This window comes from Miniopterus natalensis, chromosome 3, assembly GCF_054644295.1.
Source record: "Miniopterus natalensis isolate mMinNat1 chromosome 3, mMinNat1.hap1, whole genome shotgun sequence".
NCBI lineage: Eukaryota > Metazoa > Chordata > Mammalia > Chiroptera > Miniopteridae > Miniopterus > Miniopterus natalensis.
The window spans coordinates 85,950,105-85,962,705 of record NC_142083.1 but is presented as its reverse complement, the minus strand read 5'-3'; the positions used below and the strand labels follow the sequence as shown (position 1 = coordinate 85,962,705).

Here is a 12,601-nt window from a genome sequence, read left to right as displayed (position 1 = left end):
GGTGTTCAAGGAACATGATTGAAAGCAATTCAGACAAAGCAGAGGGTTTGCACAGGAATGCAGTGGACAGGAGTCAGGATACCACTCCAGGGAAATCTTTACATGGAAATCTGCTCCACTCTTTCCATAATGTATTTAGATCCAAGGAAGAAATACAGTGGTACCTTGATTTCCGAATGTAATCCCCTCCAGAAGACTGTTCAAGCTCTGAAACGTTCCAAAACCGAGGGATCAACAGCCGACAGCTAGGCCTTGGGATCTTCCCCTCAGCGGAAGCTGGGGGCATGTTTGACTTTCAAGGCCTGTTCGAAAACCGAAGCATTTCCTTCTGGGTTTACGGGGTTCGCAAACCGAAATGTTCATCAACTGAGATGTTCAGAAACCGAGGTACCACTTTATTAAAGGGCCTTATTTACAAAGTGTTCTAACTAACGCAGGACCAGAGAAAGTGCCCCCAGGGAACGGGGCACCCTGGTTGTAATTTTTGCCTTAAAAGGTATTCCTGTTTCAAGTGAAAAATTGTATTTACCAGTCTGCTTCAGACCCAAGCTTCTGTGTAATGGCTAAACAAACAGGCAAACAAATAAAAAGTAGCTAAAGCAGCATTACTGTCAACCCTGTCTTGCAATAATGTATTAGCTCACTCTGGTAACACTTACAAAAGCATGTGGATACAATACAACCCTCATGACCACAAACCCAGACGTTGAAGTATTACAGATGTTCTACCACCTTCTTGAAACAGTGCCTCTCCTACTGGACACTTTATGAGACAATTTTTCCCTTTTACTGAAAATGAAAAGGTGATGATGGAGGCTGTGCTAAACAACATCGGAAAGGTAATTTCATATTTTTGCCCACCTCCCCCCTAGATTTTCATTTTGAAATCATTGTCAGATACATGTGCCAACTGCCTCCTATAGTGCCCAGCCTTGCTAAGGCACTGGGCTCATCTCACCTCATATACCAACTCTGTATGGGAGGAATCAACAAAAAAGATGTGAAGTCTTCAATACAAATAGTTTGCCCAGAGTCACATATACCACCAGCAACATACCCAGGACTGTAGATGAGGTCTTCTCAAGGGCCACGTTAATATCTTGCTCCAAATTCAGGTATTCTCATAAAATACAAAGGCTCTGGGGTTTTTTGTTTGTTTGTTTTATTTGTCAAATAGAAAATTACTGCCTCTCTCTTACTGGTTCCAGTACATGGTTCCTGAGGTTTTATAAGATATGTGACATTAATTAATATTAATTAACTAAACAACATATTGCTAAACTCATAACAAAATAAAACAGCAAATTTCTTGTTGGGACAAAACCTGGTAAGGCTTCTTTCTTTACATCAAAGAAAATCACCTCACTTAATAAGTTAGTCTCTCTCTCCTTTTGTGTGTGTGTGGATTAAAACATGTATTATCACAAGCATTAATTTTTAAACTTCTAGATTAACATTTTAATATTTCTCCCTTCTAAAAATATTATCCAGCCCAGCCAGTGTGGCTCAGTGGTTAAGGGTCAACGCATGAACCCGGAGATCACGGTTTGAGTCCAGGTCAGGGCACATGCCCCGGTTGTGGGCTCAATTCCCTGTAGGGGGCGTGCAGGAGACAGCTGATCAATGAATCATCATTGATGTTTCTCTCTCTCTCTTCCTCTCTCTGAAATCAATAAAAAAAATATTAAAAATAAAATAAAATAATATATATTATCCAAAGGTTTTTCTTGATTTAGAAACCCCTCACACTGAGAAAACAAATTTTACTTCCAATCCTAAGATTCTGGAGAAAAAGTATTTTCATTAAAACAAAACACTTCAAGATATAATCTAGAAAAGAAGTTTCATTCTAGAATGGACTTATTCTAGAAAGCCCATTATAGAGTGAGGCAACAGGATACATACATCTTTTGTTTCTACCTAGGCCTTTATTGGAAAGCTCAAAACTTTCCAATAGTCACTGTAACCATTCCTAGAGTCAAGATTCTATTCTAATTCTCTCCGGAGCACAGCATCAATTTAGCCTACCCAAACTGGCAGGTTTTAAAATCAATCAAAAATTAAGAACTGTGGGACAGCAGAGTTGACAACCACCATTTTCACAGGCAAAAACTGACTGTATCTGAGGAATGCGAAGGTCAGGGCAAGGTGAGCCAGCCCCCCACGCAAAAGTCACAGTAAGTTGGAGGAAGGCATGGGCTCTCCAGTTCCTTCAGGTGGCAGAGGCCCTGAAAAGTAACATGCTCTCTGCAGCACACACACATGAAAATACTGAAAATATTCAGCCTCGATAACTCATGATTTGATTCTGAGTTGAACATTACACGACTATTTCACAGCAGATACAGCAAGAGAATCAAGAAAATTCTGTCCATTAACTTGAATTATCCTGCATATTAGGAAAAGATACTCGTTATGCAATCAGTTCAACAGTTCAGGTCAGCTGAGGGTGAGAAGAGGCAGTGGACAGAACAGGAGGCCACATGCCATCAGAGAAGCAGGAAAAGATAAGCAAATGGCACAGGCTTCCAGCCACCCCTGCCCCCATTCCTGGGCTCTATCTGAGCACTGTCCAACAGAAATACAATGTGAGCCACGTATCTAATTTTAAATTTTCAAGTGGCCACATAAACAAAAGTAAAAGTAAACCAGTGATATTTTTATTAATATACTTTAGTTAACATAATACTTTCAAAATATTATCTCAACGTGTATTATTTAAGCATCAAAAATTATAAATGAGATGCTTTACTTTTCTCCCCCCATGATGAGTGTTTAAAACCAGGTGTGTCTTACTCGGGGGAACTCGGTCTAGCCACATTCCAAGTGCTCAAGAGTCCCCAGGGGGCAGTGGCCACCTTCCTGGGAAGCAAAGGTCTAGATCAAGCAGATCCTTGCTCTTTAAATACCTAAAGGGGGTACCTTCTTTCATCCCTAATCATGGGGGGGGGGCGCGGGAAAAATACCCAACTACTGATAAATTCACCCAATCAGGGCGCAGGCGCAACCTCCCGGGCCAGCCAGCGCTTCCCGGCTCGACCACACCCCTGCGATGACCATCCCCAACAGGAAATTCACGCTAATGGCAACTGACAGGTCCTCATTCTTGAGGGGTGGGTTGAAGACACCTAAACCTGGCCGTCTCCGCATTCACAATAAAGACAAGAAACCATTCGCCCGGCGCCCTCGAGGTGTATCCCGCGCAAAACAAAAAAAAAGGCGGCGGCGGAGCGGGGGGAATTAATCCGAAATAAATGAGCCACGCACTCCGCGTACATCCTTCCCGTCCCCGAACCCAAGATACTGAATCAGGGGTCCCGCGATGACCAGAACAGACACAAATAATGGGGGGGGGGAAATGTTGTTTTTTTTCGTTAAATAACCAGAAAAGAGGTTATCTGGCCAACAGAAACGCATGCAGGCATGGGGCTGAAGGGAGAAGCTGCCCGGCTCGCCCCGCTTCCCGGAGCCGCGCCCCCGGCTGAGCCCCCCGCCTCCCGGAGAGGAGAGGATGGGAAGGGGAGGGGACCCCGGGGCCTCCCGCGCGCGCCCACGTCCGCCCGACAACCCGCGGCCCAAGCGGGGGCGCGCCCCCGGACCTGCCCCTCCGCCCCCGGCGGGCCCTTTGTGGCGGAGACCCCCGCCCCGGGCCGCTCGGCGCCGCCTCGGGGGACCGTGCGCGCCGCCCCTCCCCCGCCCAGGGTCCGTTACCGGCCGCGCGCGAGCACGAGGCGGCGGCGGGCGCGCGCCGGGCGGGGGCACCGCGCGGGGGAGGGGCGGCGCGCGGCCCGGCGGGCGGCGGGGGTGCGGGGCCTCGGCGGTGCCCACCTACCTGTGGGGATGGCCGCGCCGGCCAGCGCGCGGGAGAGACGGCAGCGGCGCGCAGGGAAGCGGGCGACGGCGGCGGCGGTGGCGGCCCCGGCGCTCGCTCGCAGCTTCCCTCTGAGACCGGCGGCGGCGGCGGCAGCTCCTCGGCGCCCGAGCAGCGCCCTCTGGCGGCGGGAGGCCGCGCGCGCCGCCCGGGAGGCGCCGCTATTGGCTGAGGCGGCGAGCGTCGCGCCGGGGTTGGCCGCCGCGCCACGTCGGGTGGGCGGGGACGGGGGCCCGCGGTTGGCGCAGGCGGCAGCGACCCTCGGCCCCGACGGCGCGGGCCGGTCCCGGGCAAGAGCGCGCCGTCAGCCCCGGGCTGGGCCGCGGGACTGAGCCTGTGACGGGCCGGGTCGTGCCCGGGACACCCTAGTGCTGCTCGCTGCCGGGGGTGGACGTATAATTCAAATTCATGTGCGACTTGTGCGGGTTAGAACCGCATCTAGCAGAGAAGTGACCTAGTTTGGGTATCAGGCAGCCTTCCCGGGGAGACTGCTTAGCAAGTGCTGTTTAGTGCCTAGTATTCTGCGACTGGTAACTCTTTGGAGCCTCAAAACAACCATTCTTGCCCCCGTTCTTACAGATGAGAGGGAGCACGGACCTCAGTGGCCGCTCTGGGAGGGGGAGACAGCCTCCCACCCGTGGAAAGCTGGGCTCCCTGCCCTCCAGGTCGCAGCTCAAATGGCACCTCTCCCACCTGTATTTTCAACAGCCAGGTGCCCCTGCGGGCAAGACCCTCACGGAGCTCTGGGACTCAGCAGTGGGCAAGGCAGAGTCCCGCCCCGGGACCGGATGGGGACCAGAAGGACGCAAAGGAGACCACTGGGGGCAGTGAAAACCAAAGCAACTAAAGCAGGGTGATGAGACAGTGATGGGAGGGCTAAAGAGGAAAGGAGATGAGTCAGGGAAGACCTCAGAAGGTGACAGCAGAGCTGAGATGGGGAAATGTGTCCCAGCAGAAGGAAGAGCAAGTGCAAAGGCCCTGAGGTTGTGACAAACATTCAAGGAGAGCTGATAGCTGATAGGGAAGGCCCCTCTGACCAGAGGCCGCTCATCACTCAAGTCTCAGCTCAAATGGCTTGTCTTGGAGAGGCCTTCTCTGACAGCCCATCTAAGATTGCTCGTTAACACAGTTCCCAATTTAGTTTTCTGTTAAGCAGTCATCACTATCTGGAATGACCATGTTTAATCATTTGGGTACTTATTGATGGTCTGCCTCTACCCATAGGAGAACAAACACTCTTCTTGTTTTGTTCTGTATCCCCACCCCTAGAATAGTGCCTAGGATTTCTTAAACACTTCTGAGAGGATGTCCCCAGGAACCTTGGAGTTAAGATCTGCAGGATGAGCAAGAGGTAGCTAGCACCCTAGCAGTTTTAGCTCAGTGGTTAGAGCATTGGCCCTGCAGACTGAAGGGTCTGGAAGGCTTGACTCCTGGCCCTGGTCGGGGCACATGTGGGATGCAACCAATCAACGTGAGCTGTTTCCCTCTCTCTCCCCCCTTCCACTGTCTCTGAAAAGCAATGGAAAAAATATCCTCAGGTGAGTGCTAAAAAAAAAAAAAAGAGGTAACTAGCTACAGGGGTGCATGGAAAGAGTGGAAAACATTTAAGTCAGAACATTTTTTCTTTTTTTATCTTGGAATTTTTAAATTGAATTTATTGGGGTGACATTGATTAATAAAGTATATAGGCTTTGAGTGTACGATTCTATAATACACCATCTGTATATTGTATTGTGTGTTCATCACCCCAAGTCAGAACATTCTGAAAGGCCAGGAAGTCTGGACCACAGAGAGCTGGGAGAGGTTTTAGGGTGATGAGACCAGGTGAGCAAGGGGCAGGCCCTGAAGAGCATAAAAAGCCACCGGGAGTTGGACATTATTCTGCCAGTGCAAGAGAAAAATCAGTGGGATTGTGTTAGTTTCCTACACCTGCTGTAACAAATCGCCACAAACTTAGTGGCTTAAAACACATATATTTATCTCCGAGTTCTGGAGGTTTGCTGTCAGAAATGGGTTTCACCTGGCTAAAGCCAAGATGTTGGCAGGGCTGGTTCCTTCTGGAGGCCCTAGGAGAGAATCTGTTCTCTTGCCTTTCCCAGCTTCCAGAGGCTGCCCACCCTTCTTAGCTCCTGGTCTCTTTCTCCGTCATCACAGCCGGCCATGGTCAGTCAAGCCTTTCTCACGATGCATCACTCTGGCTCTGCTTCCATTGTCACCTCTTCTCTGACTCTCCTGCTTTATTCCTTCCCTTGTAAGCACCCTTGGGATTACATCAATCCCATCCGGATCAGATCATCCCCATGTATGTGTTTTTATGTATAGTTTGTGTGACCAGAACATTTGTATTCTACAGAAAAGAAAGCAAACAAGGGTTGTTCTTTTTTTTTATAGGTTTTGTTTTTCCTAAGGCGTGTTATATTAGTTTGTGATTTTAGTCTATTGAGTCAGTATTTTAAATAAAATGACTTCTGGTTGCCTTGGTTTTCCTTTCATCTGGGCACCAAATGAGGTATCTTAGCGAAAGAACCCCATCTCCTAGCACTCATCTGGAACTTTGGGGATGATTTCTCCTTGGGCCATGGGGTATTTGGACAGCAGATCCTACACCTAGGCAGTAAAAGCATTGGTAGTTCTGTTTTGTGTGTAAAGTTCTCCAAGATTCTCAGCAGAAACCGGCATGGGAACATGACAAACATGTATTTTTTTAATATATGCATCCAAGTTCCCTCCAAAGGAAAATGGTGTTCCTTATTGTTAGAAACACCACACTCCCTCAAGCTCGTCCAAATAAATATAAGACAAATGTTATGGACTGAATTTTTGTGCCCCCCCCCCCAAATTTACATCTTTCGTTCCTAACCCCTAATGCGATGACATTAGGAGGCCGGCCCTTGGCAGGTGATTAGATGATGGGGTGGAGCCCTACTGAATGGGATTAGTGCCCTTGTAAAAGGGACACATGAGAGATGATTTCTCATGTGAGGACACAGCAAGAAGATGGTTATCTGCCAGCCAGGAAGAGGGTCACCCCAGACACTAGATCTTAATCTTGGACTTCCCAGCCTCCAGAACTGTGAGAAATAAATGTTTATTGTTTATGCCACGCAGTCTGTGGTATTCTGTTAAAGCAGCTCAACCAGACTAAGACAGTGAACATCTAAGATATAAGTAGTTAGTAGGAGAGACAGCACAGTGGTGGAAGGAGAGGGACTTTGGAGTCTGGAGAACACAGGTCAAGTCCCAGCTCACTCCTTACCCATCTGGATGGCCCTGGGCCAATTCTTATATCTCAGAGTCTTGAGTTGGTCATCTCTAAACATGAATGATGATTCTCCTGGCATGTGTAGGAGTAAATAACCTGCATGTAAGGCACCCGGCAGAGAGGCCGGTCAATTACTAGCTGTAACCTGTCCCTAGGAATTTTGACTAGTGAATGGATTAAGCTTTCCAGCATAATCTTTGGAGTGAGGAATTACACTTGCACCCCCCCAGAGATTGTGAGGCATGCTCCCAGTCCCTCAGGGAATCACGGCCCTTGGAGAAACTGTTCTTGAGGGGCATGGTGAGAAGGTGACAGATTGCTTAGGTGCACTGAGGTGGAAAAAATGCTTGAGAGTCACTGGCCTAAAAAATGGAGCCTAGGAGAGAAACCCTCAATTTTGGGGCTCATAGTGTTGCCTACAAAAATGGCTTGACAACAGGGGCAACCTCAAATAAGAAAGAATAATAAAAACGATCTGTTTGCAAATATGACATACCTATAGAAGAAAAGGGAAACCTATTTTACAGCACTTGGAACGTGAAAGATGTCAGCTATCTGTTGGCCAAATGAACACATAATACTTTGATAAGCCACATACATTGAATTTTGTCAGTACTCACACAGGAACCTATGCTGGAACCTAAATGTGCAGCGTGAAAAAGTTTAATATTAATATATTTCTTCTAATAATATTAATACACTGCGAGTGACCTGGACTATACTTCTTCCAAAGTATGCTTTGATGAAACACTGAAGTATGAGATAGGTTAAAAATATTGACTGGATTCCTTTATTTGGCTTTGTAGGCTCCTCTCCACTCTCTCTTGGTATTTATTGTATGCTCTTGAGCTTTGGAAAATGGCTTGCTAAAAACTTGACCTATGGGCTTGTTTCCTGGACAGCAATTTAAATGTGTAGCTACATGCAAGCTGGCTCCTAAATATTGTATAAGGCAAGAGAGCCCTAATTTTCCAAGATGAAAAAAAAAAAAAAAAAGGAGTGGATACATAAATAATTCAGGAGATTATAAAGCAGACTTTGTATTTTACTTGCCTGCATTTCCCCCCAGTAATTCTTAGGAGCTCTCCTGAAGGATACCCTGCACACTAGCAGGAAAGCAAATCTTTACTTCTAAAGTGAGGTCCTTTGGTTTTCAGCCTGGATTTAATACAAAATTTAATGCCACAATGTGTCCCGCCATTCCCTGCTTATATTTGGGAAGATACCTTTAATAATCAGAAAAAGAATTAGTCCAAGTCAAGTAGCTTCTGGAAATGAAGGGACATGGGAAATCAGGAGCACTTCCTTCCCAGACCCAGGCCCAATTCTTTCACCTACTTCTTTCTGCCCTAAAGTTGGGAATGTGTTCTGTCTTCTACTCCAAACCTATTTCCAGCAGATCCTTCCTCCCTACCCTCTCATTATGGAGTTAATCCTGAACATAATTCCTACTGCCTCCAGCCTGTGGAATTTAAGCCATCTGGAATTGGTCTTTCCGGAATCGTGGATGGAAGTCGGGGAGCTCCATTCATCTGTTCAACAGATATGAGTGCCAACTATATTCAGGGCAGTTTGCTGCATCCCAGAATCTACCAGTCCTGGTTCCTACACTCAAGATACTTAATATTAAACGTGCTGTTTCAAGATCCCCCAAGATGGAAGTTTGGAAAACGGGCTATAGAACAGAAAGGAGCCTGTGATTAAGGAAAAACACAGATTAAGGGAGCTTGACCTGTTGGGATGGAAGGTTCAAGATCTTTCTCTTTTAACGTGAAGTTGTTGGGACATGTGTAAGTGAGAATTAACATGAAATCAGAATGAAACTCATCTCTGACACTGCAGTTTTAAAGATACTTCAATTAAAGAAAACTGCTGTCAGACTTCCTTTAATTCAACGAATCGATAATTGAGTGCTAACGTGTGTGTTTTTTAAAAAAACACATGATGAAGTATCATAAATTTTACAGCCTTTTATATCCTTTGGCAGGGTGCCAAGGCTTATTAGGAAATTTGCCGAAACCATAAATATAAAAAATGCACATGTCCTCCCTTGAACAACCACATGTATATTTCCAAAAATATATCCAAAGCCATTTTCCCTTCTGTGAACTTGTTATAAAATGTACTTAGCACAAATCTACGTCTGCTTCTCTAGACTTATTTATAGCAAAATTTTAAATCCACATATTTTAAAGACATTTGCAAAAAGGAATAAATGTGAATAGATTCTAAATCTAAATCATGGTAATGTGCTTGTACTATAAATTTAAATAGTAATGTAAAAACCTAAGCCAGCTCTGCTCCCTAACTTTTAGCATTTAATCCTTCCAGCCTGATATTTAAGGCATGTGTCTTCATTAGAAGAGATGTTTCTGGAAGTATGCACTGCTACAGGTGCATATGTGGAGAGAACCAAATGTGTGTGTGTGTGTGTGTGTGTGTGTGTGTGATCCTTTGAAGGAAAAAAAATTCAATCAAAATTTTCATATATTTTGCATAAATTTATTACAGAATAGACTTAAATCTCCTGTTTCTTTTCCAGAATAAACACATCTAACTAGGTTTTAGACATTCTGTCTTTGTAAGAGCTTTCTATGCTTCTCAATTTAACTGTTAATATACAATGCTTGTCTTTCTCTGACTGGCTTATTTCGCTTAGCATAATACTCTCCAGGTCCCTCCATGCTGTCTCAAAAGGTAAAAGATCCTTCTTTATCACAGCTGCATAGTGTTCCATGGTGTAAATGTCCCACAGCTTTTTATCCACTCATCTACTGGTGGGCACTTGGGCTATTTCCAGATCTTAGCTATTGTAAATAGCACTGCTATGAACACTGGGGTGTATATATTTTTTCTGATTGGTGTTTAGGGGACATCTGTGGTACTTTCAACAGTAAAGATAAATTTTCAAAAGAAAGAAAAATATAAATAAACAAATAAAAATAAAAGCAGTTAGATAAAAATTAAATAAATGTTAATTTTCTCCATCTCATCTATACTATCAGTGAAGTCTACATCACTTTTCTTCAGCTTTGATCAGGAAATTTTATCCATTACAGTGGATTAGCACCTTTTTTTTTTTTTTTTAACAGGAGGACATGAAAATCTAGCAATGTAGTCCCTCTACTCAGAGTACCTGTATCTTAGTGATTGAAGCATGTAACTGGTTTTTTAAATTTTATTTGTTTTTAATCCACACCTGAGGATATTTTTTCCATTGCTTTTCAGAGAGAGTGGAAGAAAGAGAGAGAGACGCATCTATTGGTTGCCCCCCAAACAAGCCCTGACCAGGGCTGGGCATCGAGCCTGCAACCGTGGTCTGCAGGCTGACGCTCTAGCCACTGAGCCAAACCAGCTAGGGCCACTGGTATTTTTAAAAATGGGGTTCAAGAATAGGCATGTCAAGAATTTTTTAGGTGCAAGTGATCTTTAAGTAGTGAGCCCTATTTATTTATTTATTTATTTATTTATTTATTTATTTTAAATATTTTCTTGATTTCAGAGAGAGGAAGAGAGAGGGAAAGAGACAGAAACATCAATGATGAGAGAGAGTCATTGATCCGCTGCCTCCTGCATGCCCCCTGCTAGGGATCAAGGCCGAAACCCAGGCATGTGCCCTGACCAGGAATGGAACTGAGATCTCCTGGATCCTAGGTTGATGCTTAACCGCTGAGCCGTGCCAGCCGGGCAAGCCTTATTTAAACTAGGCTAAGACAGAAAGAAATTTATGAGCTCATATAACTTAATCATCCAGGTAAAGTTGGCCTCAATGTCATTACAACCCAGTTGTCCTCCATCAGTCAACTCTGCTTTCCATTCCCAGGCAGGTCCTTCATTTATGGCTGGTTCTTCCAAGGAAAAGCGCTGGTACCTGAAGAAAATTACAAGTGAATGGCACATATATGTCCGAAACGGTGACTGCTGTAGGTCCTCTCCTGTTCAACCTCATTGACATTTCTGGCTTCCACTGTCACTTTTCCACTGATGGCTCTTACACGTATGTCTCTGGCCCAGATCAATCCTCTGAGCCCCAAACCTGTATGTTCAACTGCCTACTTAGCACCTCTTTTTTGATATCTCAGGAGCATTTCCATTACAACATGTCAAGAATTGAACTCAAGGCTTCGCCCTTCCCTATGTGGCACTTTCTTAGGGAAACCTTCTCTACTTTTCTTGAGTAGGTGAAGTCTGCCCAGTAGAGACATTCAGTCAATGGCTTACCTCCTCTAAGAACTGGACCCAAGTACCAGGTCGCATTGTCTGTATATTTTTCTATTCAAGGTTGTCTCTCTCACTGGACTGTATGCTCCATAAAGACAGAGGCTGTATTTCTCTTTCCTCAACATTGTATTCCAAAGGGAATGGAACACAGTTATTCAATACATGTTTTGTTGACTACATTAGTATTCATTGATGTATAGCTATTTACTGAGAAAAGTTTTCCACTACAGTAAATACTCTCTAAAAATAGAGCTTACGACTGAGAAATTAATCCAAAGTGTAGCAGACCAGAGGGCTGGTGGTGGACGGGAAGAAGTTGTTTATGAATATGTGCTCCTTCATGGCCACTGGTCTGCAACACAGAGATTCCAGAGGGAATTTAAAAGGCCATCCTGAAAGATTTCTGCGTAGCATGAAGGCTCTTGGAAGATACGCAAGTCAAAGAGAATGCATGTGACATTTTATATTTAGTTATGAAAAGAGAGCAATTATTGAATATCAGTATATCTGTGGTGATTGAGATGTCAGTGGGAAAGACGTGATCAGCCCACAAGGAAACAAAGCGAAGACTGATAAGATCAGAGGAAAGGCCAGGGAGCAAAATGCAAAGACAAGGAAGGAAGAGTAAACAATAAGATGTGAGCAGCCAGGGAGCAAACTGTCCTACTAGGAAGTGGAAGCTAAACCAAGTTCAATGGGTTTACAAACAAAAGCAGCACTTCTGATGGTAAAATTTGTGTTAGGTGCTTTTTTGCCACAATTAAAAAAGTAGCTGCTCTGAGAAACTCTTGCGTCATGAGGCAATTGAGTAAATTTTTCAAGGCTGTGATGTAAAATAGTGTTAAAATAGTGAGGAACTGTTAGTTTTATAGACAAATGCCATTCATACTAAGAATCCATTTTGGAAGCCCGGCCGGCATGGCTCAGTGGTTGAAGGTCAACCTATGAACCAGGAGGTCACGGTTCGATTCTCGGTCAGGGCCCGGTGGCGGGCGTGCAGGAGGTGGCTGATCAATGACTTGCATCATTGATGTTTCTATCTCTCTCTTTCTCTCCCTTCCTCTCTCTAAAGAAATCAATAAATATATATATATATATTTTAAAAGAATCCATTTGGGAAGGCAAAAGTCCCTAGAAAAATATTATAGATCGAAAACAAAAGTGAAGAGGAAGGATATGGGAAAAGTGAGCTGCAAGAAAAAAAATGAAGTGGATCTAAATGACCTCAATGTGAGAAGATTAAAAAG

General features: G+C 44.8%; 1 protein-coding gene across 1 annotated transcript in view; it reads right to left on the bottom strand.

The window, feature by feature from the left end:
- The window catches only part of ZC3H7A (zinc finger CCCH-type containing 7A), a 36,936-nt gene extending 33,053 nt beyond the window's left edge, over positions 1–3,883 (bottom strand). The window contains exon 1 of the mRNA XM_087815650.1: positions 3,833–3,883. The gene's annotated coding sequence lies outside the window, so the exon portion shown is untranslated. The remainder of the gene's footprint in view (positions 1–3,832) is intronic.
- Between the last annotated feature and the right edge of the window lie 8,718 nt (positions 3,884–12,601).